Below are 21,407 nucleotides of genomic sequence, written 5' to 3'. Positions count from 1 at the left end.
AGTCGTTGCCGGTGTCACAACTGCCGTTGCCCCCACCGCCGCAGTCAGCGCTGCAATAGATAGTGTCGAGTCAACATCGACAAATCAAGGAAGATCACGTCTTTCGTGTTCATCGCACTCCACTGCTTCTCGTGCACGGCGAAGAGAATTGGCCCAGGCTCGATTGGAACTTCTCGAGCGACGAAAAGTGGCGGCCATTGCTAAAGCTGAGGCAGCTATGTTTGATGTCGAATTGGCTGCAGCCAAGGTTGCCGTGCTAGAAGATGACTCGGAAGAGGAGCAGATAGAAGAAGAGAATGAAAACATCAAGGTGGCGCGCACATCCGAGTGGGTGCGGAGAAGTACACCCGCACTCTCACCGCAAGACGTCGTCGCGTGCTAAGTCCTGCCTGAACCTCCGGGACCAGGATGCTATGCTGCACGAGCAGCCATGATGAAAGAACAAAGAAGCGTATGTCATGCGCCAGAGATGCCCACTAGCGTGAAGGCTAATGAACCTGGTGTGGTGAAGCACGACTACGAGGAGCTCGCTGCTGCCATAGGCTCTGCTGTTGCACGTTGCATGCAGCCTGCCAGTTCGAGAATAGTGGAACTGCCATACTTTAATGGTGGATCAACAGATTGGTTGCCATTTAAAAGAGCCTTTGAGGAATCTGAGCATCAACTCAGTGAACAGGAGAACCTAGCGAGATTGCGCAGGAGTTTGCGAGGCCTTGCTAAAGAGGCAGTGCATTGTCTCTTTGTTGGAGCAACAACTGCGCGTGAAGTCATGGAGCTTTTAGAACTTAGATTCGGTCGTCCAGAAGCAATCGCCATGGCTGAATTGAATAAGTTGCGCTGTTTACCGAAATTATCCGCAAACCCAAGTGATATCTGCGTGTTCGCTTCGAAAATTATGAACGTGACGGCAACAATACGAGCACTTGAGAAGCCGCATCATTTGTATAACGCGGATGTCGTGCGGGCAGTCGTTGAAAAGATGCCGTCTGCTTTACAGTTTCAATACTACAGGTTCAACAAAGAACAACCAAAAGACCAGCCGAACCTCATCACGTTAACCAACTTTTTCAAAGTTTTATCCAGTGAAGTTGGTGAATTTGCTTCAGCTGAAATTGTTACTGCTGAAGACCGGCGGGAGTTACATTCAAGAAACCCACAGCGAATTCATCATGTCACAGACACGTCGACGCCGTCTAACGCGCACACGTGCCCGGTCTGCAAACGTGACCACAGCATCACAGATTGTTACATGATGAAGAAAGCCAGCGTACAAGAAAGATGGGAACTGGCGAAAGCACATAAGCTTTGCTTCCGCTGTCTTAAAGTTCGACGGTTCGGCCACGTATGCAAGTTTAAGCCATGTGATAAATATGGGTGCCTATCATCACATCACCCAATGTTACACACGGACACAGTGAAGACTACATACAGTGTAACATCGCAAGTAAACGCAGTTAGAGTAGAGGCGACGAGAGAAAAAGTGAACTATGTGTCAAGAGACTTATCTTTTGACCCTGAAGCGAAAGAAGTCGTCGTCAGCCAACCTGTGGTGGAAATCTTGCCCTGCCTTCTCCCGCCTGAAGCTGTGGAAAACGTCGTTGCAAGCGCAGTTACGCCTGAACCTGCGGAAGTAGTCGTCGCCGGTGAAAACCGGCGGGAGCCACAGCGGAACAAACCGCTGCAGGGAAATAGAGTGGCTCCTGTAAGTAGTGTCACATCGACAACTGATCCAGTTAGTGCTGAAAGTGAGGGGCCTACACTGCCGCCCCCAGCTGAAGTCGTCGGAGCACTCACACCATCCATAGACACGGCCAAATATCGTAGTCTACAGAATCGTAGGATGAGTGTGAGTGCCATAAAAACGGAATTCGATAGTCCGACAGATAGTGAGATAGATCGGCATGCGTTGCCGTTTCTGGCGGACAAACCAAAGGGTTTACCGGCGGGAGAGACCGAACTGCTGTGGAAAGTAGTGTCCAACAGCAAGTGTGACTCAGCAGTAAGACGACTTGATCTCATAGACAAGAGATTAACGGACAAGTATTGGGCACGATGGATAAAGAAATGTATGCGAGATTCCCAGCATCGACTAGATGGAATCCTGAGTTCTGCAGCACTCTACCTTGGGGATGATCGAGGAGTTGCCCATCGACGAAGATGTCGCGACCGCGGATAGTTCAGCTACAAGAGCTGCGGCGGGAGTAATGTTCGCGACAATCGCTAGATCGAGTAGATCATTCGTGAAGGTTCTGGAACATTCCATCACTTTCCTGAAGGTTCGATAATGTTCTAGAAAGTTAAGTATGGATTCAATAGATCTACAATAGTCTGGAAGCTTCTAGAACAATAGTAAGGGAATGTTCCACAACGTCCGCGAACTTGTCTGGAAGCTTCTAGAACAATAGTAAGGGAATGTTCCACAACGTCCGCGGACGTTGTGGAACATTCCCTTACTATTGTTCTAGAAGCTTCCAGACTATTGTAGATCTATTGAATCCATACTTAACTTTCTAGAACATTATCGAACCTTCAGGAAAATGATGGAATGTTCCAGAACCTTCACGAATGATCTACTCGATCTAGCGATTGTCGCGAACATGTAGGTTAAAAAGAAGAACTGCCCAACTATATTTTCTGTCACCAACGACTTCTAGAAAAAGTGTAACGATACAGAATCAATCGATAAGAATAGTTTTTCTTCTGTTATGTTTTAATTTCAACCGTACCCATATAAATCATTGAAATAATTAAACGCGGTTTCAGACGAGCGTATTTTTTGTCAACGCTCGTACAAGTTGAGCATGTACAGTAAAAGGCAAATAAATCTGACCCCTCTCAGAAGCATTGTTACTATGAGAGGGGGGCCAGGTTTCTCTGCACATGACCGTACCTACCAAAAGGCGCTCCTATAAGTGATATCAAACACTAGCTCATAAGCTAGTCCAAAACCGCTCTAGGAGCCCTATTCACAATCGCTTCCAACCCGCGGAATAGGGCGCCGCCGACGGTGTTGGCAACAAAGTCCTCCCGAAGTTGCTCTCAAGGCGGCAGTACATCACGACCACTGAGTATATGAACGTGTACACTCGAGTAAATAATACATGGGTCCCGCGCGGCGCAAACTTGCCGAGCCCCACAGTTGGGGGGATACGACCTGTCACGTGGAGGGACACTGTTATAGTGGGTATAACTAGTTATAGTATAGTAGAGTTGATGTCATTGACCACGTTAGACCGTAGAATGCAACGGTATATAGAAACCAAAAATATATCGGTCTAACCAGAAAAACTAGATGCAGGTAAAACTGATGTTTAGCCCTGTATCGGTCAAATTACAAGCTAACACCCGTTAAATTGCGCAATTCACAGTTCCAAAGATAATTATAAAATGTATATCTTGTAATATAGGTATGTATAATACACACTTAGCTTAGAACACATAAAACGACAAAAAAACGATATATTACACCTCCCCTCTAACAAAACTCACACATGCAACAGAAAAAAAAAACAACGAGTAAAAAACAAAACAAGTGAACAGAAAGTTTTAATAACTGGAGTTATTTGGAACATGTCTTCTTTTGTTTCTAAACAACTAACGACGCAAGTTGCCCAGCCGATCGTTCACCCGATACTCTTAGCTTCCTGAAACTTTCGGGTTCCGTAGGAAAATCTTGTTTGATTTATATGTTTGACGAGATACATAGAGATAATTATACCCTAATGCTTAATGATATTATAGTGGTAGCATTAAAATGCATAGATAGATAGATAGAATATTCTTTATTTGCACACACACATGAAATAAATAGCTCTAAGAATGAAGCTACAAAAACCAAAGTGTAAACAGTTTGTTTCAAATAAATTTTATCAAATACTGCTCATAAATTTGCAGACTGAAATTATAGTGCTTTCTGCAGCAGAATAGGTAACCACCGACTAACAGTGTAATTTAGTTAACGCAAATTTTTCAAAGTGTGTGAAATGCCACTTGCCACCAAGGTGACAAAACCTGCCGCTAAGCCTTCTGGAGAAGAGATGCTGAATGGTTGAGCTTTGAAAAGTATTCAGTAGTGGCTGGATGAGGTAGGTCGAGGACTAAGTATTACGGCGCTCGTTAGAAAAGTCACTGTGAACCAAAGGACGATGATTGGCCCATGATGACGAGTCAAAATAATGTTTTTAATATCTTTAGAGCGCTTTGTTTGCTTTCGGAAAAATTGTAGTAAATAAATAAATTGGAGACCCTTGAAATTTCACTTGTTTCGCACTTGAGCGTACCCAAAAACGTATCATCAATCACTTTGTAATACGGTCGGCTGCATTTGTTGAAACAAAGACCGATCGCCGGTCAAAGAGCACGAAATATTACCTACGTAGCCAAAGTTTAAATAAAAATTCTTGCGAAAGTAAGAACTTCGATTAGGTATACTCTACATTTAATTATTTGGACGGTGCAACTTTTGTCCATGAAACATACAGAAAATTATTTTCTTGTAGGCTGAACATAATTTGATGCATTATTCAACGAGTACGCTCCGTAAAGTCACCTTTACTATACCTATACCTGAATTCCCTCAAATCAGGTAAATTTGAGAGCTAAATGGCCACAAAAGACACAAACCTCTAATAGGTACATGCCAAACGTATTTAACACCACTTTTTGAATGGGTGGTAAACGTGCGAGTATTTGATTGGAAAAGCAATAAGTATCGCGAGGCGGTGAGTGATCTGATCCCATTTATTTTTGGGTCAGAATTTGTTGGTAGGAAATTGAACAGTTTGTAATACAATTTGTAACTTAGTTTATAATCCTAGGCGTTGAGTTACTATTCTTCTTCGTCTCTGGGTACCCATCTAGTATGGGAGATGGGCATTCATCGTTGATAAAATCACCGTTTTTTTAAAGCAATGTTTCATAAAATACTTGAAAATGAAAAAAATGAAAAATGAAAAACGTTTATTTGCCATAAGTAGGTATACATTTTGGTTCCTGGCTCCCAAACTAGGATACTCTGTGCTATGGGTAGCCAGGCATCTTTCGTGTAAGTACTTAGGGTCAACTGTTAAAATGAATATAAGTCAATATAAGTCACTTTGTAATATCCCCCCCCTTGATTTAACGCTTCGGACTCTAACCTACCTATTTGAGACGTATTTTTCGCCCTACATAAACTGAAACGGAACTGAAGAGAAGTTTTGTAACGGTATACGTGTTTTGCATTATTCGTTTGGCCAATACGTGATCGTCTAGTCTAGCGGTTAGGACTCTACATTGCCGAAGTAACTCAAGTTCTTTTAGGAGGTTGCGAGAATCCCTACCCTAGCACTAATCCCTAGAACCCTAGTTCATAATCCCTAGTTTATCTATTTGTTAGGACAACAGAACAAAGCTCATGCAATAGTTATTTCTTAAAACATACATGATTTAATTAACCAAAAGTAATTTAAATATATACAAAATTATCTATAAAAAAGGGGTTTTTAATTTGAATAGAAGGTGCGCCCCGCCTCGCACACCCTATGAAGGACGACCAGATCTGTCCACCAGACCCATCTACCTTCTCTAGCCCACTGGCTCTATTCAAACTGTTTTTTTTGTCAGTCAGTCAAAGCCTAGGAAAGGATCTATTGATTGGGATCCAGATGATGTTAATAATATTTTATTCAGCTTCACAATTCAGCACGGATATCTCCTGAGCCTACTTAAGTATTTATTCGACACGGATATTTCCTGAGTCTACTTATGCATTTATTCGACACGGACACTTCCTGAGTCTACTTAATGTATCAATAATGTGTAATAGTTATTCGGCACGGATAGTTCCTGAGCCTACTTCTGTATCCATAATAAGCAATAATTATTCGGCACGGATATTTCCTGAGCCTACTCTTGTATTTTCGACACGGATATTCCCTGAGTCTACTTATACATTTATTTGACACGGATATTTCCTGAGTCTACTTAATAATGTGTAATAGTTATTTGGCACGGATATCTTATGTATCCATAATGTGTAATAGTTATTCGGCACGGATATTTCCTGAGCCTACTCTTGTATTTTCGACACGGATATTCCCTGAGTCTACTTATACATTTATTCGACACGGATATTTCCTGAGTCTACTCATGTGTATCGTCACAGTACAATGTCTTCCAATAATGGACATAATTAGAATATAATTACTATCTCCCATTTCAGCTTGTGTCAAGAGCAATCACTCAAATGTATCTCTATATTGTAGATCTCAGAGTTATGTGACAATTAATATTTTATCGATGCTGGCTTGTGTCTACCATGGTACCTACAAGTTGTTCGAGGTGGTTTCCCTGCCTCTAATTAACTTCATCACAGTCAAGCTCAACATTACTTATTAATAACTAACTGTCATCATCTCCTCCTGTATATGGTATGTATATTGGTCAGTGTGTAAGAAGAATCCAATTCAGCAACTGCTTTCCTTTACCCAAGCTGATAAGAAGTCATTTCAATTTATTTATCGGTAGTAAGTAACTCATGTACTATGAAAATATTTTCCTATCTTATTCCAAACTTAGTAAATTTTATTTAGAATAGAATACAGTTGAAACTCTTACGGTCGCCAATCGCCTCAATGACCCTAATTATAAATTTTGTTTAATATTATCAACATCTTATCCAAACCCAAATCAATAATTATTAATATTAGCAGAATTAAAGGAGGATAATAAGTATAATAAATTATTACTAATCACTTCATATGTAAAAGTTGTCATGGTCACAGTCAATAATATATAGCCAATGATATCCATTTAACCTTCAAAAGTAAAATTGCATGAATATTCACTATGGAAATATTTATTTTATCTTTTCCAAATATTTCAGTTAACTTAAAATAGTGTTAGTGCTCCTATGGCCGCCATCCAACACATTGACCCTACGGGTATAAGTATCTAATTGAAGGTATTTATTTTATTTAATCAGACAAGTAGATCACTTTAGTAAAAGTAAAGTTGGTGCTCAACTAGGTCGGCAACTGACTCATTGACCCTATTATTTATTAATTTTGTTTAATATTCTTAACATCTTTTCCAAAGCAAAATCAATCTTTATTTATATTAATAAAAGGGTATAATGCAGGTTTTTAAGTATTATAAATTATCATTAACTTGCTGAATATATAAGAATTGTCTTAGTCACAGTCAGTCAGGTACAAGTTATGGCCAATATAACCATTGAATAAAAGGAATACTTACTAAATTACATGAATTCTATTCTGTTTTCTGATACATAACTAGTAATTGAGGTACTGAAGTAAATACCTATTGAATTCCAATAAAGCAAACTTTACATACTTAGGTGGGTAAGTAAATACCAAAATCATATCTATCACATCAATGAGTAAGAGGCCTAGATCCACTAACTATACATCAATAACATTCACCACACATGAGATACAAAAGGATAGCATGTTTTCAATTCAATAACCTACTCTCCCACAGTCTAAACCTAACTGCTTAGCATCTAAGTGGTTTGAAGATGAAATGCATTTTATACAACCCCACATTTTACACAATGTTCCTAGTATCAAGTACCTAGTAAGTAAGTATAAATTAAGAATCTGGGTTTCTTAGTTCTGAACTAATGTTTTTAAAGTAGATTTATTTTGCAAACAATACAACACTTAAATGTTTGTTGGTTTTGTTGCTGCCTAATTGTTAAGTATGGTTTTTTTTCTTTTATGATAAACAATACTTCAAATACCTGAATTTCCCAAGTGTAGCTAAACCCATAATAAACCCATAGAGAATCATTAAACTAGTGAATCACACAAGTACACACAATAATTATTCAAGTAGAAACATAGTATTTTATGAAAATATGGTCCGGCCAATTTTCATCCCGGTGGAAAAATGTTTAAAATCATTTCAAATATTAAGAATACAAGTAATAAATAATGTTTATAATAACCACTCTTAGAGAATCAAAGTAGGTTGAGCTAGCTGTAGATTTTAAATTACTTAAGTACTAAATAGGAATGCTGATTCAAATAAGAATATAATTTTGCTAAATAGATTCATAGCTTAATATGAATAACCTGAAGCATATTCTTCATTCTGGTTTCAAGACTGAATAGATAAGTACATGCTTACATGAGAACTAGATGGAGTTGGTAGAAATAAGTTTATATAGTGTATCTCAGGAGATAAGTAAATAAGTACCGACTACCTAGGAATATGAATCTTCTTGTAACCTAAACAATTTCAGAATGATCTAATATGTTACCTAATAGATTTACTTAAATTGCAAGCACTTATCACTGAATAGGATTCCACATAATTATGTTATATATCTGATGAATCATCCATTATTATTACTTAGGTACTTATTCAGATTGTTGTGCAAGCCTAGTAAGGTTGTAAACCAAATATGTTGGAACATAGGTTATGATCCACCACAATGAAACATAGGTACACCTAATGGTCTGTATTATGCTAATTACTGTTCTTTACTGGGTATGCAAAGACTGCTGGGTGAAACAATTTCAGGTAGATAGATTGCTGTGAGTAAAAGTAACATACTTAAATACTTGACTCATTAGCCATCATCTCAATAGAACATACTATTCAATATCTGTACTATATTGATATAAGTAACTAAGTTTATTCCTTCCAGGTAAACAAACATAGCTTGATGAAACAAGTGGGGTAATTTTCCCATAGTCGAATGTACTTATGCTTGTAAATTGATTGTTTTATGTGATAGAATCTTTAAGGCTGATTGATGAAGTAAAAGGTGGTTTCCTTGGGTCTCTCCTAATAAACCTAGGTACCCTAGCAGCCTTCAATTTCAAAATGGCCAAGATGCTGAACAATTAATAATGGGGAACAAGTGGATTTTTAGGTTATGGAAATATTCGAATTTTGAAACCAGAACAAAATAAATAGATATTTTGATATTATGAATGGAGTGGAATATAGATAATAATATGCTGTGATACCTCGAAATAGTGGTTATTATAAAATCCAATCGACACTTAGCTGAGGTTCCTTGTTGCACCGCCGCCGGCTGGTCGAAGCTGCAATCCACCGTATCCACACACTTATAAAAATACATTCTCTATCCCCTTTTCCCTTTAAATAAAACTCTAAAATGCAAAGGCTTGATGTTATCACACGAAATCCCGCGGGAAGACCAAGGGCCAGTTTTCTTCCCGAAATCTATTTATAGCCTCTCCTGACCATCGACTCCCTTTTTCTTTTTTTTCTTTCTTTTCCGGTTCATCCATCGAACTTTATCGATTCAACTCCATCCCCAAGATCCTAGACTACCGGTGGCGCCACTGAGCTAGACAATAACACAACTATTAAATATTTTTAAGGTAATAAACCGATGGACTATTGTTCTATAATTATTGATAATTAATATTATTATTATTTAACTAGTATTTACTAATTTCAAGTCCTGATTCGATTAATTAGAACTAAAAGATACTCAGTTGAGCGTCAAGGAGGCGTAGTACGTAAAGTGTCGCGTAAATTAGTGTTGTGCAAATCTGATCCTCATAATAATAACTTATCACTATGGCGTCATTCATTTCAATAATCAAACAATAATTAACAGAGCCGTATAAACGGTTGAAACATAATATAACCGAATCTAGTATGATATCTCTTTAAACTCTAAGCGTCAACAATAAGACTTGTACTTATTCTAGGTATCTGTCGATTCGAACGGCACAACACCCCCCGAACATTACCATATAAGGAAATGCGTCATCGAGTCTAACCCAATAGATGGCACTAGTGTGGCATTTCTACATCTCGGTATGGTTGTGTTTTCCAACCAGCGTATAGTCTTATTTTGCTTATAATAAAAATTTCGCCCATCTATACATAAATATTGTAATAATGTATAAGTCTGCTACGGACGGACTATGTTCCGTTACAACCACCCCCTAAATTTTTAGGAAATGCAATTGGATAAAAATTTACCTATCTAAGACTTATACATTATACATGAATAACGGTACATGAAAATAACAAACTAATATCAGAACCTTACAATACAAATAAGTTTCGTTACAACCACCCCCTAAATTTTTAGGAAATGCAATTGGATAAAAATTTACCTACTTAACTTGATAGACAATGATAACTCTATATCTTAGTGAAGGTGATAAACCCCAATACTCTCATATTAAATTTACTTAATTCATAGTATTGTAACCAGTGTTTTATTGTCACTTAGTAATATTAAAACCAGGATATTCGAGGTAACAGTCGCTGTACCCTTCGCTATCTCGAATATGCAACGAGTTCGAGGCCCCCTACTGCAGATAGATGCCACCCACTCGGCCAGCGCACCCAATGAGGACAACAAAGGTGTCATTACCCGACAGGCGTGCACATAATCAATCCTATCAGGCAACTCATTTGATAACTCTCTTATAAGAATTCATCAAACGCCTTATATGTTTCTCAGTGATTTCTCCATACGATCGATGCATTGGGTGAATTGCTTACTGTTTTCTTCCCAATGTCTTTACAATTAAGAAAAGAACCTAAGTAACAAAGTTAAACTAAATACTTGAGTTGAGACCCATATCCCCTCTCAAATATGTGATCGATTAGAGCCCTCACTGTAGATCCTCACCGAATGTCCAGTCAAGCAGACACCATCTACGACACAGGTATCATTATCCAATAGGCTTACACTATCAGTAGTCCTGTTGAACAACTCATTCGATAGCCCCCTTATAGAAGCTCACCAAATGCCCTATGTGCCTATCAGTGGTTTACCCGAATCGTTTTACTTTTCTACTTGGATTAACTCCACTTCAACACCTTCACAACACTTTTATCAACAGAATTTTGTAAGGTAAATTTAAGAATCCCTGGGTCTTATCACCTTCAGCATTTACTAAACCTACCTAGCTTTATGTAAACCTGTAAGCTATAGTGACAACAGGATAAAAGTTTATAAGAAAAACAAATAACTGAACGAAACTTTTAACGAAAAGAAATGCATCTCTGGAAGTACTTCTTAATTATAGTTTAGTTACGTAAATATTAATTAATAAATTACGGCACACTAAAATTGTAACCAGTGGTAAGCGTAGACAAAGTATTCGAGATAACAGTCGTTGTGCCCTTCGCTACCTCGAACACGGAACAACTTCGAATCCCCCACTGCAGATTAATATCGCCCCACCAAACCAGCACTCCCGCGAAGGCGACAAAAGTATCATTATTCAAGAGGCTTGTATTTTTAGCCTAATGAATAACTCATCTGATAGCCCCCTTATAGAAGCTCACCAGACGCTCTATATGTCTCACAGTACTTTCTTAGAACGATCGGCTCATTGAGTGACATTTAAATTAGTTCCTCCTCAATGTCTTTGTGATTTATGCAAATCAATAATAACTCATTAATGAAAAATATTTGAGTTGAGATCCAAAGTCACACTATTCCCTTCTCAAATATGAGATCGTTGAAAGCCCGCACTGTAGACCATCGCAGAAAGTCTTAGTCGGTCGAGACAATAAAACGACAAAGATATCATTATCCAATAAGCAATGCTACTAGATAACTCATTTGATAGCCCCCTTATAGAAGCTCGGCAAATGTCTTATATGCCTATCAGTAGTTTATCCGAACTGTTCAGCAGTAGGTATGTATTTAAAAACCATCACTTATCACCTTCACAAAAAAATATATATTATAAAATGTAATCTATCACGGTAAAGTTATTAAGTATAGGAAGAAGTACTCCAAAACTACATTCCATTTCATTACCATACCAAAGTATAGTCACCGACATTAGCGCGCCCAAAAGTATAAAATTTACAGGGCCAATGAATAAATGACACGGTTACACGGTGTGACCATCATCACTGTACCTTCAGATAACCTGTACCTAAACTTAAATCCAAGTAGAAACTTATTTACTATCCCTCTTGTGTAAGTACACAACACACCCCCTTGATTTAAGAATTTATCCACTCTCCTAATCACTAATCATAATAACAATAATCCTATTCCAATCCATAACTTTTAGTTTAACCCAAAATCCTTTACAAAATCAATTAGTTATTTAAAGGAGTGCAATGAGAATTTAAATCAGCTATACTCAACCTGCGGCCCGCGTACAATGACTTAAACGTGTTTGTGGCCCTTACATAAAAAAGGTTGAGTACCAATGATTTAAATGGTGTATCACCCCCAAAATTAAACAACTCTAAAATATTTATCTATGTTGATGAAATACTTAGGTAAGTTAGGCACATTCGTTCACTCCAAGACAGTCAAATTTAAAATGCATTCAAATTGTCAAATAACCTAAGCTCTTATCTATTCCTGTAGATGAATACTCTCACCCCCACGTGTGTAACAACAGAACAATACTTAACCCACATTCACATCACGACCGTCTTTCCTATTTTATAGTATTGATTGACTCAATTCAATCACCTCACTACACTCTCATTCATAAACATTCCTACATTTTTTAAACCATATTTACTAATTTTAAGACACACCCCCACTCTCATATGTCACCTATTCCTAAACACACCCTACTGATGATGATGATGATTATAAAATTGGAGCAGCCCATATTTACTCACTTTAAGAGACACCCCCACTCTCTTATGTCACATATTCCTAAACACACCCTACTGATGATGATGATGATTATAAAATTGGAGCAGCCCATATTTACTCACTTTAAGAGACATCCCCACTCTCTTATGTCACCTATTCGTAAACACCCCCTATTGATGATGATGATGATGATTATAAAATTGGAGCAGCCCATATTTACTCACTTTAAGAGACACCCCCACTCTCTTATGTCACCTATTCGTAAACACCCCCTACTGATGATGATGATGATGATTATAAAATCGGAGCAGCCCTAAGGATACCTATTCTGTGACATTTACCTAATATTATGTTGAACCGCCCGATGATTATGAATCTTGGCCATCATAATCTAACACATCATTATAATCTAATACACATATTATAGTTTATAAAATATAGCATGAGTCCTTTAAAATATACCACGTTTGATTGACAGATCTTCCTGGTAGATGACTATCGACAAATAATTGTAAAGTTTTACGTCGACTAAACCATTTGATTACCGACATAGCTGTCAAAATATGCAAGCTGAAGTGGCAGTGGGCTGGTCATATCTGCCGAAGAACCGATAACCGTTGGGGTAGACGAGTTCTCAAGTGGAGACCACGAACAGGCAAGCGCAGCGTGGGACGCCCTCCTGCCCGCCGGACCGACGACCCTAGGCGGGTGGCGGGTAGTGGTTGGATGAGGAAGGCCGAGGACCGAGTGTTGTGGCGCTCCTTGGGAGAGGCCTATGTCCAGCAGTGGATGATTATTGGCTGATGATGAAACCATTTGACTTTGACTTTGGCTTATGCCTGCTAAATAAAGTTGGGTTTCCCTTGAAAGCGAAGAAGTGACAAATAAAATGTATGGATTTGACAGCTGTCATTCTAATCAAGCTATTTTTAAAGAACTGTAACATACATTCACTAGGCTCACCCCCACTATCTTATGCCTTCCAGCTTCCTCTCCTGGGAACAGTCCTAAACACCCCCTATATGTGATGACGACATTAAAGTAACCCTATGAATACCTATTTGTGTGTAACTTTTAATCTAATGATGTTACGGCCGATGATGATGATGAACCCAAGCCACCCTAATTTAACACATTGATAAAATCAGATATAAGTAAGTATGTAAATACGAACATAGTTTCCTTCACTAGCTCATTTTATTTACACCGTAATCTTACCATTCCTCTATCTCATAATATCCCTAATGTCGTGCACATTATTCACAATATCAATCCATACTCAATCGCACCTACACGCAATTAGCAATCCAGTACCTATACTATATGTAGCTGGCACGCACTCACGCGCAGCCTGTATTTAGGTATACACTGCAGGACACGAACGTCCTCCAATTCCCCAACAACAGAGAGCCACCTCCACAATCTCCATGCACATAAATTTAACACCACAACACACATTGAACACCAAAAACCCGAGGATCGAACTCGAGACAGTAGTCAAAGTCACTATCCACCACAACATTCGGTAGTGTAGCCAGCTAAGTATTTACATACATGTAGAAACATAAGATCATAATATCATAACCTCTCTTTCTCCACATGCTAGGTATCGATTTCCCCTCCTAGTTCCAATTATATACCTAATTACCTATACCTGCGTATTAGCAAAACGCATACCTACTACATACATGCCATTGAAGTAGGTACAACGAAAGGAGTGACATATCCACTGTACCCAACACACGAACAGTGCCTCCGGCATCGGCAAACAGCCACCGACAACTGATCCCACTACATAATCTTTTAACCACGGTGACAAACACCTTAGTGACAATCACTGGAGCTGGACAGCTGTTCGTCACTGACATTATAATAAGAAGTAACATTACCTATCATTGCCTAATTAAATAGGTACATACATGAAGGTCATTGAAACTGTACAAAACAGTCTTTAATTTTGTCGACACGAATGCGGTAACTATATACATATTCAGTTAACCCCACGAAAGCTGAATATACTATTACTAAAATCCACAAAACTCATAACAATAATATTCGCTAAACTTATAACAGCCCTTTCCTTTGTCCGTAAGATACCTACACGTCAGGTACCTAGAACTCACCTACATCCATACCAAATACATGACACCAATCCCCTTCTATCGTGGGTAAAAGTCACCTTGACATAAGACCCAACACTAATCCTATCTTTTCTATGCTGGCAAAATTTATTTGTCATACATAACTAATTCTCATTACACCCCTTTCTCTAGCGTTGAAAGTATAAATATATCAGCATATAAACATACACCAAACCTATAACAACACTCTTCCTTTATGGTTTAATTAAACCCACATAACGGACTACCTAAATAAATGAGTAAGAAAATTATAGAAATGCAAAATATTTTAATATGTATACCAGCGCCATCTGAATTAAAACTCTTGAACTGCAATTAATCATTGATATCTACAGGTAATCAGGTTCGAACATCAAATACAGCTAGCTAACTTCTTCCTGTTGTATCCTTATTTACCTTTTATTTAAAGGTAAGTAGAAGTATAAAATAACAGTAGACAGACAGTACACTTGGAATTAAACCTAAAATCGGATGCACACAATCAAAATAAATTTGCCATGAGTAGATATATCTCATCCGCCGCTGTGAAACTGACACTTATTAAAATGTGTCTACTATCTACCTATAATATGTGTATATGTATGTATAAATAACAAAAAATCTATTCCCTAGACAATCGTAGTCGTAGAAAAAGTTAAATAGGTAAACAAGTACTTAGGTATACTTACTAAAGTTTGCATTCACCAAAACATCTGTTAGTTATAGCTACCTACCACGCTAACTTCGAACGGTCTTTGACCTTACTAGTTTATTCTCGTTTACTTAGTAGGTACCTACTTTATTTTACTATAGGTACCCCTTTTCCTTTATTAATTTAATGAAATAATTACCGAAAATTTCGCAACATCCATGCGCCAAACCTACCAGTTTCAAGTGCACCATGGTAAGATCGGTATAGATGAACCATGTAAAGTGTGCGCAGCTTCTAAATCACAATGTCATGTCTTTACCAAAATAATAATGACAGGACGCTACCTATAACCTATTTGATTGTTGTACTAATGCATTTGTAGGCAACCTACACGTATTTTAAGCACACTATGTTTGAATGCAACAAATTTGAATACAATAGGGTAAAAGTACCACATATCGGCACTTCGAATGTTTCAAGCAAAATGTATAAAAGTATACAAATATTATGCTAAGGTTTTTTTTTTTTTTTTTTTTAATTTTATGTAAAGGGTAAAGTTACCAGTTATTGACCTTTTAAATGGTTCAAACAAAATGTATTACCTAAGTGTACACATTATATTATTATTTTTTTTTTATTTGTTTTTTTTTCTCTTAATGCCTATTTTATTGTACGCCTACACATATGATTTTTCTATTAACGTTTTCTCTCAATCTCCTTCCGTTTCACGGCAACAATTGTAGGCTAAAAGCCTTTTAAGTTTTTGAATAATGCAACACACAAATAAACTAACGTTCCTAATAACCCGATCCTGTTTCTAATAATTCTGATCACCCTATCCTGGTCTACGGCATATCAATTGTAATATCCCCCCCCTTGATTTAACGCTTCGGACTCTAACCTACCTATTTGAGACGTATTTTTCGCCCTACATAAACTGAAACGGAACTGAAGAGAAGTTTTGTAACGGTATACGTGTTTTGCATTATTCGTTTGGCCAATACGTGATCGTCTAGTCTAGCGGTTAGGACTCTACATTGCCGAAGTAACTCAAGTTCTTTTAGGAGGTTGCGAGAATCCCTACCCTAGCACTAATCCCTAGAACCCTAGTTCATAATCCCTAGTTTATCTATTTGTTAGGACAACAGAACAAAGCTCATGCAATAGTTATTTCTTAAAACATACATGATTTAATTAACCAAAAGTAATTTAAATATATACAAAATTATCTATAAAAAAGGGGTTTTTAATTTGAATAGAAGGTGCGCCCCGCCTCGCACACCCTATGAAGGACGACCAGATCTGTCCACCAGACCCATCTACCTTCTCTAGCCCACTGGCTCTATTCAAACTGTTTTTTTTGTCAGTCAGTCAAAGCCTAGGAAAGGATCTATTGATTGGGATCCAGATGATGTTAATAATATTTTATTCAGCTTCACAATTCAGCACGGATATCTCCTGAGCCTACTTAAGTATTTATTCGACACGGATATTTCCTGAGTCTACTTATGCATTTATTCGACACGGACACTTCCTGAGTCTACTTAATGTATCAATAATGTGTAATAGTTATTCGGCACGGATAGTTCCTGAGCCTACTTCTGTATCCATAATAAGCAATAATTATTCGGCACGGATATTTCCTGAGCCTACTCTTGTATTTTCGACACGGATATTCCCTGAGTCTACTTATACATTTATTTGACACGGATATTTCCTGAGTCTACTTAATAATGTGTAATAGTTATTTGGCACGGATATCTTATGTATCCATAATGTGTAATAGTTATTCGGCACGGATATTTCCTGAGCCTACTCTTGTATTTTCGACACGGATATTCCCTGAGTCTACTTATACATTTATTCGACACGGATATTTCCTGAGTCTACTCATGTGTATCGTCACAGTACAATGTCTTCCAATAATGGACATAATTAGAATATAATTACTATCTCCCATTTCAGCTTGTGTCAAGAGCAATCACTCAAATGTATCTCTATATTGTAGATCTCAGAGTTATGTGACAATTAATATTTTATCGATGCTGGCTTGTGTCTACCATGGTACCTACAAGTTGTTCGAGGTGGTTTCCCTGCCTCTAATTAACTTCATCACAGTCAAGCTCAACATTACTTATTAATAACTAACTGTCATCATCTCCTCCTGTATATGGTATGTATATTGGTCAGTGTGTAAGAAGAATCCAATTCAGCAACTGCTTTCCTTTACCCAAGCTGATAAGAAGTCATTTCAATTTATTTATCGGTAGTAAGTAACTCATGTACTATGAAAATATTTTCCTATCTTATTCCAAACTTAGTAAATTTTATTTAGAATAGAATACAGTTGAAACTCTTACGGTCGCCAATCGCCTCAATGACCCTAATTATAAATTTTGTTTAATATTATCAACATCTTATCCAAACCCAAATCAATAATTATTAATATTAGCAGAATTAAAGGAGGATAATAAGTATAATAAATTATTACTAATCACTTCATATGTAAAAGTTGTCATGGTCACAGTCAATAATATATAGCCAATGATATCCATTTAACCTTCAAAAGTAAAATTGCATGAATATTCACTATGGAAATATTTATTTTATCTTTTCCAAATATTTCAGTTAACTTAAAATAGTGTTAGTGCTCCTATGGCCGCCATCCAACACATTGACCCTACGGGTATAAGTATCTAATTGAAGGTATTTATTTTATTTAATCAGACAAGTAGATCACTTTAGTAAAAGTAAAGTTGGTGCTCAACTAGGTCGGCAACTGACTCATTGACCCTATTATTTATTAATTTTGTTTAATATTCTTAACATCTTTTCCAAAGCAAAATCAATCTTTATTTATATTAATAAAAGGGTATAATGCAGGTTTTTAAGTATTATAAATTATCATTAACTTGCTGAATATATAAGAATTGTCTTAGTCACAGTCAGTCAGGTACAAGTTATGGCCAATATAACCATTGAATAAAAGGAATACTTACTAAATTACATGAATTCTATTCTGTTTTCTGATACATAACTAGTAATTGAGGTACTGAAGTAAATACCTATTGAATTCCAATAAAGCAAACTTTACATACTTAGGTGGGTAAGTAAATACCAAAATCATATCTATCACATCAATGAGTAAGAGGCCTAGATCCACTAACTATACATCAATAACATTCACCACACATGAGATACAAAAGGATAGCATGTTTTCAATTCAATAACCTACTCTCCCACAGTCTAAACCTAACTGCTTAGCATCTAAGTGGTTTGAAGATGAAATGCATTTTATACAACCCCACATTTTACACAATGTTCCTAGTATCAAGTACCTAGTAAGTAAGTATAAATTAAGAATCTGGGTTTCTTAGTTCTGAACTAATGTTTTTAAAGTAGATTTATTTTGCAAACAATACAACACTTAAATGTTTGTTGGTTTTGTTGCTGCCTAATTGTTAAGTATGGTTTTTTTTCTTTTATGATAAACAATACTTCAAATACCTGAATTTCCCAAGTGTAGCTAAACCCATAATAAACCCATAGAGAATCATTAAACTAGTGAATCACACAAGTACACACAATAATTATTCAAGTAGAAACATAGTATTTTATGAAAATATGGTCCGGCCAATTTTCATCCCGGTGGAAAAATGTTTAAAATCATTTCAAATATTAAGAATACAAGTAATAAATAATGTTTATAATAACCACTCTTAGAGAATCAAAGTAGGTTGAGCTAGCTGTAGATTTTAAATTACTTAAGTACTAAATAGGAATGCTGATTCAAATAAGAATATAATTTTGCTAAATAGATTCATAGCTTAATATGAATAACCTGAAGCATATTCTTCATTCTGGTTTCAAGACTGAATAGATAAGTACATGCTTACATGAGAACTAGATGGAGTTGGTAGAAATAAGTTTATATAGTGTATCTCAGGAGATAAGTAAATAAGTACCGACTACCTAGGAATATGAATCTTCTTGTAACCTAAACAATTTCAGAATGATCTAATATGTTACCTAATAGATTTACTTAAATTGCAAGCACTTATCACTGAATAGGATTCCACATAATTATGTTATATATCTGATGAATCATCCATTATTATTACTTAGGTACTTATTCAGATTGTTGTGCAAGCCTAGTAAGGTTGTAAACCAAATATGTTGGAACATAGGTTATGATCCACCACAATGAAACATAGGTACACCTAATGGTCTGTATTATGCTAATTACTGTTCTTTACTGGGTATGCAAAGACTGCTGGGTGAAACAATTTCAGGTAGATAGATTGCTGTGAGTAAAAGTAACATACTTAAATACTTGACTCATTAGCCATCATCTCAATAGAACATACTATTCAATATCTGTACTATATTGATATAAGTAACTAAGTTTATTCCTTCCAGGTAAACAAACATAGCTTGATGAAACAAGTGGGGTAATTTTCCCATAGTCGAATGTACTTATGCTTGTAAATTGATTGTTTTATGTGATAGAATCTTTAAGGCTGATTGATGAAGTAAAAGGTGGTTTCCTTGGGTCTCTCCTAATAAACCTAGGTACCCTAGCAGCCTTCAATTTCAAAATGGCCAAGATGCTGAACAATTAATAATGGGGAACAAGTGGATTTTTAGGTTATGGAAATATTCGAATTTTGAAACCAGAACAAAATAAATAGATATTTTGATATTATGAATGGAGTGGAATATAGATAATAATATGCTGTGATACCTCGAAATAGTGGTTATTATAAAATCCAATCGACACTTAGCTGAGGTTCCTTGTTGCACCGCCGCCGGCTGGTCGAAGCTGCAATCCACCGTATCCACACACTTATAAAAATACATTCTCTATCCCCTTTTCCCTTTAAATAAAACTCTAAAATGCAAAGGCTTGATGTTATCACACGAAATCCCGCGGGAAGACCAAGGGCCAGTTTTCTTCCCGAAATCTATTTATAGCCTCTCCTGACCATCGACTCCCTTTTTCTTTTTTTTCTTTCTTTTCCGGTTCATCCATCGAACTTTATCGATTCAACTCCATCCCCAAGATCCTAGACTACCGGTGGCGCCACTGAGCTAGACAATAACACAACTATTAAATATTTTTAAGGTAATAAACCGATGGACTATTGTTCTATAATTATTGATAATTAATATTATTATTATTTAACTAGTATTTACTAATTTCAAGTCCTGATTCGATTAATTAGAACTAAAAGATACTCAGTTGAGCGTCAAGGAGGCGTAGTACGTAAAGTGTCGCGTAAATTAGTGTTGTGCAAATCTGATCCTCATAATAATAACTTATCACTATGGCGTCATTCATTTCAATAATCAAACAATAATTAACAGAGCCGTATAAACGGTTGAAACATAATATAACCGAATCTAGTATGATATCTCTTTAAACTCTAAGCGTCAACAATAAGACTTGTACTTATTCTAGGTATCTGTCGATTCGAACGGCACAACACCCCCCGAACATTACCATATAAGGAAATGCGTCATCGAGTCTAACCCAATAGATGGCACTAGTGTGGCATTTCTACATCTCGGTATGGTTGTGTTTTCCAACCAGCGTATAGTCTTATTTTGCTTATAATAAAAATTTCGCCCATCTATACATAAATATTGTAATAATGTATAAGTCTGCTACGGACGGACTATGTTCCGTTACAACTTTCAGCCGAGGAATTTAGTTTAGTTTTAATATTGTTTATTTGAAATTGTTATACTTCATCAAATAACGAAGTACATTTTTACTATGGCAATAGTAATCAGGGTGTCCACTATCTGGAAAGTCAGGGAAAGTCAGGGAAAAGTCAGGGAAGCTCAAGGTGGTCAGGGAAAGTCAGGGAAATTGATGGGCAACCTGGAAAGTCAGGGAAATTCATGCATATTTTTGGAAAAATATTAGTAATTAATGTTATTATTTTAGACGTGAAATACATAAAGCATAAAATAAAATCTCGTTTAGTTTTCAAATATTTTTAATGATCCATACTATTACATATAGTATGGTGATTTAATAAAA

The sequence above is a fragment of the Plutella xylostella genome, chromosome 17, assembly GCF_932276165.1.
Source record: "Plutella xylostella chromosome 17, ilPluXylo3.1, whole genome shotgun sequence".
Taxonomy (NCBI): Eukaryota; Metazoa; Arthropoda; class Insecta; order Lepidoptera; family Plutellidae; genus Plutella; species Plutella xylostella.
Note: the sequence above shows the minus strand (reverse complement) of the source record.